At 60.6% G+C, this 9,574-nt stretch overlaps 1 pseudogene; it reads right to left on the bottom strand.

The window, feature by feature from the left end:
• Positions 1–8,713: 8,713 nt before the first annotated feature.
• On the bottom strand, positions 8,714–8,832 carry LOC139279688 (5S ribosomal RNA; annotated as a pseudogene).
• Positions 8,833–9,574: the final 742 nt, after the last annotated feature.

Below are 9,574 nucleotides of genomic sequence, written 5' to 3'. Positions count from 1 at the left end.
CCTCGTGCATTCAATAAAAACATGGAACACGGACTCCTCCAGACCGCAGAAATTGCAGGCGGCCTGGGAGTCCGTGAACCGGCTTAAAAATTTATTGCACGGCACTGCTCCGTGCACCACCCTCCAGGCCAAGTCCCCGATGAATAGTGGGAGGACCCCTGCGTAGAGTGCCCTCCATCGGGGACCCCCGCCTCCTCCGGACGGCAAGATGGTACGCCATGGCGTGTCCGGACGGCCGGCGAGGATGGCAAAGTTGAGGGTGTGCAGGAGCAGCCCGTACAGGAAACCCCTCCGCGCGGAACTGAAAGGCACGGAGGGGATTTCCCCGAGGCGGCTCAAGTTGTGAGGCGCCGGCCCCCGAGGGAGGTTCCGGGGTTTGGCGCCGATGAGGAATTCCGTCCGGACGGGGGTCAGTTCGGACGGGATCTCCCCACGTGCTTGAGCCTACTCGATACACCTAACGGAGTCAGGGCCCAGAGCTGTTTTTAGCGACTCGATGGCATCGGCCGCGCGGCGGACGTTGGCAGAATTTAGGCGCCGCGCCAGCGTGACTGGCGCCATCCAGCCCGCTCCTCCGCCATCGAGCAGGTCCCTGACCCTGGTCACCTCACCAGCCACAGCCCTCTCTTCCGACCGCCACATAAAACCTCGGCCGTGGAGGTACGGATTCCCGAGCAGCGGCTCCTGCAGGACGGCCGCCACTCCAGCCGGTGGAGAGCTGCGCTTGGTGGAGACTTTGTTCCAGACCCTGATGAGTTCCCTGTAAAAGACAGGCAGCTCCCGGAGGGCGGTCCTGGCACCCCCCAAGTTCACAAACAGGAGCTGCGTGTCATAATTGAGGTCGAGCTGCTGGCGGAAGAAATACCTCGCCAGAGCACACCACCTAGGAGGGGGCTCGACGTAAAGGTATCTCTGCAGGGTCTGAAGACGGAAAGTCGCGAGCTGGGCGCTGACGCACACCAACGACTGACCGCCCTCCTCAAGCGGGAGACTCAAGACCGCGGCAGAGACCCAGTGCTTCCTGTTGTTCCAGAAGAAGTCCACCAGCTTCTTCTGTATCTTGGCGACAAACGCAGGGGGAGGGGTCAAAGTGACCAGCCGGTACCACAGCATTGCGGCCACCAGCTGGTTTATGACTAGCGCTCGACCCCTGTAGGACAGCACTCGGAGCAGTCCTGTCCAGCGCCCTAGGCGAGCGGCGACCTTGGCCTCCAGCTCCTGCCAGTTCGCCGGCCAGGCTCCCTCGTCGGGGCTAAGGTAGACTCCCAGATAGAGGAGATGGGTCGTGCTCCAGGCAAAAGGCCTGAGCTCCTCCGGCAGGGAGTCCACCCGCCACTGACCCACCAGGAGTCCGGAACATTTCTCCCAGTTGATCCTGGCGGAGGACGCGGCCGAGTAAATCTCCTGGCACTCACGCATCCTCCGCAGGTCAGCGGGATCCTCTATCGCGAGGAGCACGTCATCGGCGTAAGCCGAGAGGACGACCTCCACGCCCGGCCCTTGCAGAGCCAGTCCCGTCAACCTCGTCCGCAAGAGGCGCAGGAAAGGCTCCACGCAAACGGCGTATAACTGGCCGGACATGGGGCATCCCTGGCGCACCCCTCTCCTAAAGCGAAGGGGCGCCGTCAAGGACCCGTTAACCTTAATCAGACACTCCGCGGCGGCGTACAAAAGTCGGATCCGGGCGACGAAATGCGTCCCGAACCCGAAAGCGCGCAGAGTTCCGAGCAGATAGTCGTGATCCACCCTGTCGAACGCCTTCTCTTGGTCGAGGGATAGGAAGGCGACCGACAGACCAGCCTCCTGGGAACAATGGATGAGGTCCCGGACCAGATGGATGTTATCGTGGATTGTCCGGCCCGGGACCGTGTATGACTGGTCGGGGTGGATCATGTGGTCCAGCACGGCACCAAGGCGAGCAGACATCGCCCTGGCGAAGATTTTGTAGTCCGTGCTGAGGAGGGAGACCGGGCGCCAGTTCTTAAGGAGGCGGAGATCGCCCTTCTTAGGCAGCAGGACGATGACTGCCCTGCGCCAAGAGAGGGGCATCTCCCCGGTCGCCAGACTTTCCCCCAGGACCCGCGCGTAGTCGCTCCCCAGGACGTCCCAGAACGCCCTGTGGAACTCCACGGTCAGCCCGTCCAGCCCCGGGGATTTTCCCCTCGAGAGCCGGGCGAGGGCACCGGTCAGCTCCGCCAGGCTTAGCGGAGCTTCCAGATTTTCGGCGCCCTCCGGGCCGACCTTCGGCAGGTCCTCCCACAAAACTCTACGCGCTTCCTCGCTGGACGGATCCGGAGAGAACAGAGCCCCGTAATATTCACGGACCCTGTTGTTGACGCCCTCCGGATCCGAGACGAGAGAGCCGTCGTCGGCCAGCAGCGTCAAGAGCTGCTTACGGACACTCTGCCTTTTTTCCAGCGAGTAGAAGAAGGGGGAGCCGCGGTCCAGATCCCGCAGGAACCGGATCCGCGACCTCACGTACGCGCCTCGGGACCCGACGAGCTGCAGGTCCTTCAGCGCGGCCTTCTTCGCTTCGTACACCGTCCGCAGGGCCGGGTCCTGGACGACTTGACCGAGACGGCCTTCCAGGTCGAGCACCTCTTTTTCTAGGCGCCCGACTCTGGCCGCCCGCCTCTTGGTCGACCCCCTCGCGTACTCTTGACAGAAGGCGCGGACGTGAGCCTTGCCCACGTCCCACCATAGCCTCAAGGAGGGGAAGCCCCCCTGCTTCCTTCTCCAGTCGGACCAGAATCGACGGAACGAGTCCTGGAACCGCACGTCCTCCAGCAGCCGGTTGTTAAAGTGCCAGTACGCGGACCCCGTCCTCGCGCGGAGCGAAGCGAGCTCCGCCCACACCAGGTGGTGGTCCGAACACGGCACCGGCCGCATGGAGGCCGCCGGGACGCAGGAAACGTACGCCCGAGACACGTAAAGGCGGTCGACTCTAGACCATCCAACTCCAGGCCTCACCCAAGTAAAGGCGCTGGAGTCGGGGTGGAGATTTCGCCAGACGTCCACCAAGTCGAAGGTCCCGACCAGGTCCCTCAACTTCTCCATCGCCGTCATGCACTGCGGGGCACCGGAGCGGTCCCTCGCCTCGAGGGTGCAGTTAAAATCCCCCCCGAGGACAATGCAGTCGCCGACGTCGACGGAGCCAAGAAGAGCGGACACCTCTTCAAAGAAGCGCGTTTGCTGCGGGCCGGGATGAGGGGCGTACACGTTCACGAGATGGAGCGGCACGTCCCCCAGGCGAACCGTTACGTGCAGCAAGCGGCCTGGCACGGGCTCCTCGACCCCCAAGATCTCCGGCTGAAAATGCGGGCCCAGCAAGATGGCCACCCCACTAGAAATGGCGGTGAGGTGGCTCATGCGGACCTCTCCTTGCCATTCCAGGAGCCACGTGGCTTCGTCTCCCGGAACGGTGTGGGTTTCTTGCAGGAAGCACACCGCATATTTCCCCTCCCGCAGGAGCGAAAAATTGTCAAATCTACGGCGTGCCCCTCTGCCGCCGTTGATGTTGAGGCTGGCTATGGTTATCTTCATGGCAAAAGCATAGTGCAACCTCTACCTTAACCTATTGTGGGGGAGGGAGCGGAGTCTTTTGTTGAACTCCGCTCCCTCCGCAGCCCAGCGAGGAGTCCCTCGAGCTCGCGCAGCTCAAGGTGCTGCTCCTTTGTCAAGGGCCCGCCCGCGGCCAAGGTTTTAACGGCGGCGCGGACGGACCCCTTGATCAGCTCCGGCTCGGACCATTTTTCCAGGGCCAGTCGGGCTTGGTCGCGGCGACCCCGGCTCTGGGCCAAAAAGTCCCGGAGTTCCTTTGCAGGAATGAGGAGGGCCTCAGCGGCGGCCGCGAGCAGATCCACCGCCTCCCTGGCGGTGGTCTCTAGTTCTTCTCCCGCGTCCCCCACCGAGTCCCCGTCCTCCTCCGGGAGGTGGCCGCCAGCAGCCGGCCCATCGACCGCACAAGGTACGGCAAATGAACCGGCCGCTCCAACCGGCCCTGGCTCTGCCCCGATCCCACCCCCAGGATCGTCGGCAGAGGAGTCCCCACTGGGCTCTTTTAAAATTGGTGCTGGGTCGGGAAATGACAGCGGAAGGGGTTCCCCCTCCGCCCCAGGAACCGGGAAACAAGGAGAGACCCGGCCATAGGAAATCCCCAGGCCCTCCAAGTGCACCAGCTCCAAAGTAAGGGGCGAGGGTGGGTGTTCCTCCCCCTCCCCGCTGCCACCCCCCGGCCCAGCATCTACAGTTTCATTAAAATCAATATATTGTGTTTCTGCCGGGTCGAGCAACTCCCGGGGGAAGTTGGGTAATAGCTGGGCGGGCTCAGGTTCGGCCTTTTCGGCCTCGCCCGCCTCAGTCCCCGGGACGCCCGGCCCGGCGGCTACGCATTCCTCCGCGGTCCCCACGCCCCCCACGACAGGCAGATCTTCCACTCCATCCCCGGGAGGCAGAGGCTGGGCAGCCTCAACTGTCTCACCCTCCCCGGGGAAAGACTCCTCGCGCCTGCAGCGCAATTTGGGGGCGCTGGTGGGGGACGCGGGACACGCGGCGGGCACCGACTCCTCCGCGGAGGGATGTTGTTCCCCCTCCGCGTCATTGGGGCGGTGCCTCTTTTTGTTCCTGGGGGCGCGCGGAGTCAGGGAGACCTCCATGTCTGCCGAGGCCTCCCGCTCCGCCCCCCCCTTTTCCTTTTCTTGCCCGCGCCCGGGCCCCTCTGTGGTGTTGTTCAAGGGCTCGGGCACGGGCTCGGGGCACCCCGCGCTCGCCGGTGACGGGGTTGGGCTGAGCGCGGTGGTCAAATTATCCGGCGCACTGAGGGGACCCGCCTCTTGATGTTTTGTCTTCTTCCGCGCCCTCTTTCCGGTCGGACGCTCTCCCTCCCCCCCGCCGGAGGCCCTGAAAACAAAGGCCTCCGACGATGCCCGCGCACCTATGGCTCCCGGCACGCGGACGCAACTAGGGGGAGGGGTGGCGGCGGCGCCAGCCTTGGCCGCCTTCGGTGGTTTGGCGGCCTTGGAGGCGGGGCAGTTCTTGCGAACGTGCCCCACCTCCCTGCAGGCATGGCACCGCACGCCGTCCGACGTCCAGAAGACGCGGTAGGCAGTCCCCTCGTGCACCACATTAAAAGATCCCTCCGTCGTCTCCTCCCGCGCCAGCCGGACAAAGAGCTGGCGGCGGAAGGAGAACACGTGGCGCAGGCTGTTCTCCCTGAGGCCGAGCGGTATGGGGTTGATCCCTGACCTTACCTCCCCCAGTTGTTGTAGGTGAGGGAGGAGGAGCTCAGCGGAAACAAAGGGCGGGACGCTTGACACGATGACCCTCTGCGCGGTGGCCTCGAGAGGGTCCACCGGCAGGAACGTCCCGCCCACCGTGAGCCCCTTTTCAAGGGCCAGGGACACCGCCCGCTCCGACCCCAGGAAGAACACGGCCTTCCCAGACATCTTGGAGGCTGCGACAATGGCCGAGGGGCCGACTACCCCAGCCATCGCCCGCACGCACTCCTCGATGGTCATTGTGGGGTGAGTGTAGCTCCTGACCCCGTGTTTTCTAGTAATTAATCTAAATGGTGGCAGGGCAGCGGGTGGCGCAGGAGGGGCCGTGGAAGCGGTTGCCACCTGCGCATACGTCCTTGCTGGCCCTGCCACCGGCGTGGATGGGGTCGCCATCACGGGGTCCCTTTAAGGGCTACACCCACCCCAAAGTCACAGGCCTTAATGGTCTTTAATGGCCTCGTATGTTAACTGAGCAGAGGAGCCCTTAACGAGGTACCTCTCCCCTAGTTGGCAATTGGGGAGAGGCCTTGCTCCCTCTGCTCAGTTGTCTTAATTGGGTTTTTTTTTTTAAATTCGGAAGAAAAGGGCTCTCAGAGAGAGAGGGGAGAAACAGAGAGTAACGGAGAAAGAGAGAGGGGGGTGGGAAGGGGGGGGGGCTGCGAGGGCAGGTCTCCCCTCGCAGCTGTGGGTGGGTGCACTCCCCAGATGGCAAAACACACAAAAAACACAGTCTTTGTGTTGGTCTTCAGGTGGGGGGAGAAGACGTCTTCACCTGGGGTAGCTAGAGCCACCAGGCACACAATCCTAAGGATGTTAATTGGGTTAATGAGAAAAAAGATCTTCAGCCTGGTAGCTCCAGCTATCCCAGGCTAGGCAAATGTGGGGGGTGGGGGGGGTTCCAATTGTGGGGGGGGGCCTAGTTGTAAGCACGGCCCCCACGCACACTACCACACACACACACACCCCCCGCGATGTTCCGGCCCTCAGTGGTCTTCTTTCCTCCCCCCACCGATACAACAAAGTCTGTTTGGGGAAATGCACCCACACCCACCTGTAGAATGTTGGGTCTCCCTCCTTCCACACTGGATGTTGTTGGTCTTTTCCCCCTCTCTCCAACTCCTTGCAGAATGGTAAAGATGTTAAATGTTTTCTGCTTTTTCCTCCTCTCCCTCTGGATAAAAGTTGAAAGTGAAGCCCCTTCCTTCCTTCTGTTCCTGGGCTGGTCTCAGGGCTCTCCAGGCAGGAGCTCAAGTTGCTTGCTGCTCCTCTCACTGCTCACAGCTCCAACTGAGCAGGACACGCCTCCACTGCTTCACGATTGGTTCCTTGTGCATGAAACTCTTTTGAGTTTACCTGCGAAAACATAAAACATTAAACGGTGCCACCCGACCTGGGTGACACTCCAGACAGTTACAAGGCCTTTTTTTTTTTTTTTTTTTTTCCCCCCTTTTTTTTGTGTTTTTCTTTTTTTGGGTTTTTTTTTGGGCACTAAATTCACAATTTTCCCCAGTGCCCCCTATAAAAGGGAAGGGGACACTAAAAACACCGGCAATTAAAACAAATTAAACTTTAAAACGTAAAATCAAATTAAAATTTGGTTGCCGGGCGTGATGATGCACTCCAGTCCCTCCGGTGCCCACCTCTCGCGGAAGGCCGCGAGCGTACCGGTGGACACCGCGTGCTCCATCTCCAAGGACACCCTGGACCGGATGTAAGAGCGGAAGAGAGGCAGGCAGTCAGGTTGAACGACCCCCTCGACCGCCCGCTGCCTGGACCGGCTGATGGCACCCTTGGCCGTGCCCAGGAGCAGTCCTACGAGGAGGCCTTCGGACCTACCCGCTCCCCTCCGCACAGGGTGCCCAAAGATCAGGAGAGTGGGACTGAAGTGCAGCCAGAATTTCAGGAGCAGCCCCTTCAAATAGTGGAACAGGGGCTGCAACCTTGTGCACTCCATAAAAACATGGAACACGGACTCCTCCAGACCGCAGAAATTGCAGGCGGCCTGGGAGTCCGTGAACCGGCTTAAAAATTTGTTGCACGGCACTGCTCCGTGCACCACCCTCCAGGCCAAGTCCCCGATGAATAGTGGGAGGACCCCTGCGTAGAGTGCCCTCCATCGGGGACCCCCGCCTCCTCCGGACGGCAAGATGGTACGCCATGGCGTGTCCGGACGGCCGGCGAGGATGGCAAAGTTGAGGGTGTGCAGGAGCAGCCCGTACAGGAAACCCCTCCGCGCGGAACTGAAAGGCACGGAGGGGATTTCCCCGAGGCGGCTCAAGTTGTGAGGCGCCGGTCCCCGAGGGAGGTTCCGGGGTTTGGCGCCGATGAGGAATTCCGTCCGGACGGGGGTCAGTTCGGACGGGATCTCCCCACGTGCTTGAGCCTCCTCGATGCACCTAACGGAGTCAGGGCCCAGAGCTGTTTTTAGCGACTCGATGGCATCGGCCGCGTGGCGGACGTTGGCAGAATTTAGGCGCCGCGCCAGCGTGTCCGGCGCCATCCAGCCCGCTCCTCCGCCATCGAGCAGGTCCCTGACCCTGGTCACCTCACCAGCCACAGCCCTCTCTTCCGACCGCCACATAAAGCCTCGGCCGTGGAGGTACGGATTCCCGAGCAGCGGTTCCTGCAGGACGGCCGCCACTCCAGCCGGCGGAGAGCTGCGCTTGGTGGAGACTTTGTTCCAGACCCTGATGAGTTCCCTGTAAAAGACAGGCAGCTCCCGGAGGGCGGTCCTGGCACCCCCCAAGTTCACAAACAGGAGCTGCGTGTCATAATTGAGGTCGAGCTGCTGGCGGAAGAAATACCTCGCCAGAGCACACCACCTGGGAGGGGGCTCGACGTAAAGGTATCTCAGCAGGGTCTGAAGGCGGAAAGTCGCGAGCTGGGCGCTGACGCACACCAACGACTGACCGCCCTCCTCAAGCGGGAGACTCAAGACCGCGGCAGAGACCCAGTGCTTCCTGTTGTTCCAGAAGAAGTCCACCAGCTTCTTCTGTATCTTGGCGACAAACGCAGGGGGAGGGGTCAAAGTGACCAGCCGGTACCACAGCATTGCGGCCACCAGCTGGTTTATGACTAGCGCTCGACCCCTGTAGGACAGCACTCGGAGCAGTCCTGTCCAGCGCCCTAGGCGAGCGGCGACCTTGGCCTCCAGCTCCTGCCAGTTCGCCGGCCAGGCTCCCTCGTCGGGGCTAAGGTAGACTCCCAGATAGAGGAGATGGGTCGTGCTCCAGGCAAAAGGCCTGAGCTCCTCCGGCAGGGAGTCCACCCGCCACTGACCCACCAGGAGTCCGGAACATTTCTCCCAGTTGATCCTGGCGGAGGACGCGGCCGAGTAAATCTCCTGGCACTCACGCATCCTCCGCAGGTCAGCGGGATCCTCTATCGCGAGGAGCACGTCATCGGCGTAAGCCGAGAGGACGACCTGACCTGGGTGACACTTACTGCACCTGGTATTCCCAGGCAGTCTCTCATCCAAGTACTAACCAGGCCTGACTCTGCTTAGCTTCTGAGATCAGACAAGATCGGGCATTTTCAGACTAGTGTGGCCGACAGAAGGATAGTTTGCAGGTGAAGCAGGTAATCAGGAAGGCGAATGGAATGTTGGCCTTCATTGCGAGAGGGATGGAGTACAAAAGCAGGGAGGTCTTGCTGCAACTGTATAAGGTATTGGTAAGGCCGCACCTGGAGTACTGCGTGCAGTGTTGGTCACCTTACTTAAGGAAAGATATACTAGCTTTGGAAGGGGTACAGAGACGATTCACTGGCTGATTCCAGAAATGAGGGGGTTACCTTATGATGATAGATTGAGTAGACTGGGTCTTTACTCCTTGGAGTTCAGAAGGATGAGGGGTGATCTTATAGAAACATTTAAAATCATGAAAGGGATAGACAAGATAGAGGCAGAGAGGTTGTTTCCATTGGTAGGGGAGACTAGAACTAGGGGGCACAGCCTCAAAATACGGGGGAGCCAATTTAAAACCGAGTTGAGAAAGAATTTCTTCTCCCAGAGGGTTGTGAATCTGTCGAATTCTCTGCCCAAGGAAGCAGTTGAGGCTAGCTCATTGAATGTTTTCAAGTCAAAGATAGATAGATTTTTAACCAATAAGGGAATTAAGAGTTACGGGGAGAGGGCGGGTAAGTGGAGCTGAGTCCACGACCAGATCAGCCATGATCTTATTGAATGGTGGAGCAGGCTCGAGGGGCTAGATGGCCTACTCCTGTTCCTAATTCTTATGTTCTTATGTTCTTCTTATGCTTCTGCGGGAAGGCATTATATCACCTGTGGAATTTAGCAA

The sequence above is a fragment of the Pristiophorus japonicus genome, chromosome 1 (assembly GCF_044704955.1).
Source record: "Pristiophorus japonicus isolate sPriJap1 chromosome 1, sPriJap1.hap1, whole genome shotgun sequence".
NCBI classification, from domain to species: Eukaryota; Metazoa; Chordata; class Chondrichthyes; family Pristiophoridae; genus Pristiophorus; species Pristiophorus japonicus.
This window is presented reverse-complemented; position numbering and strand designations above follow the sequence as displayed.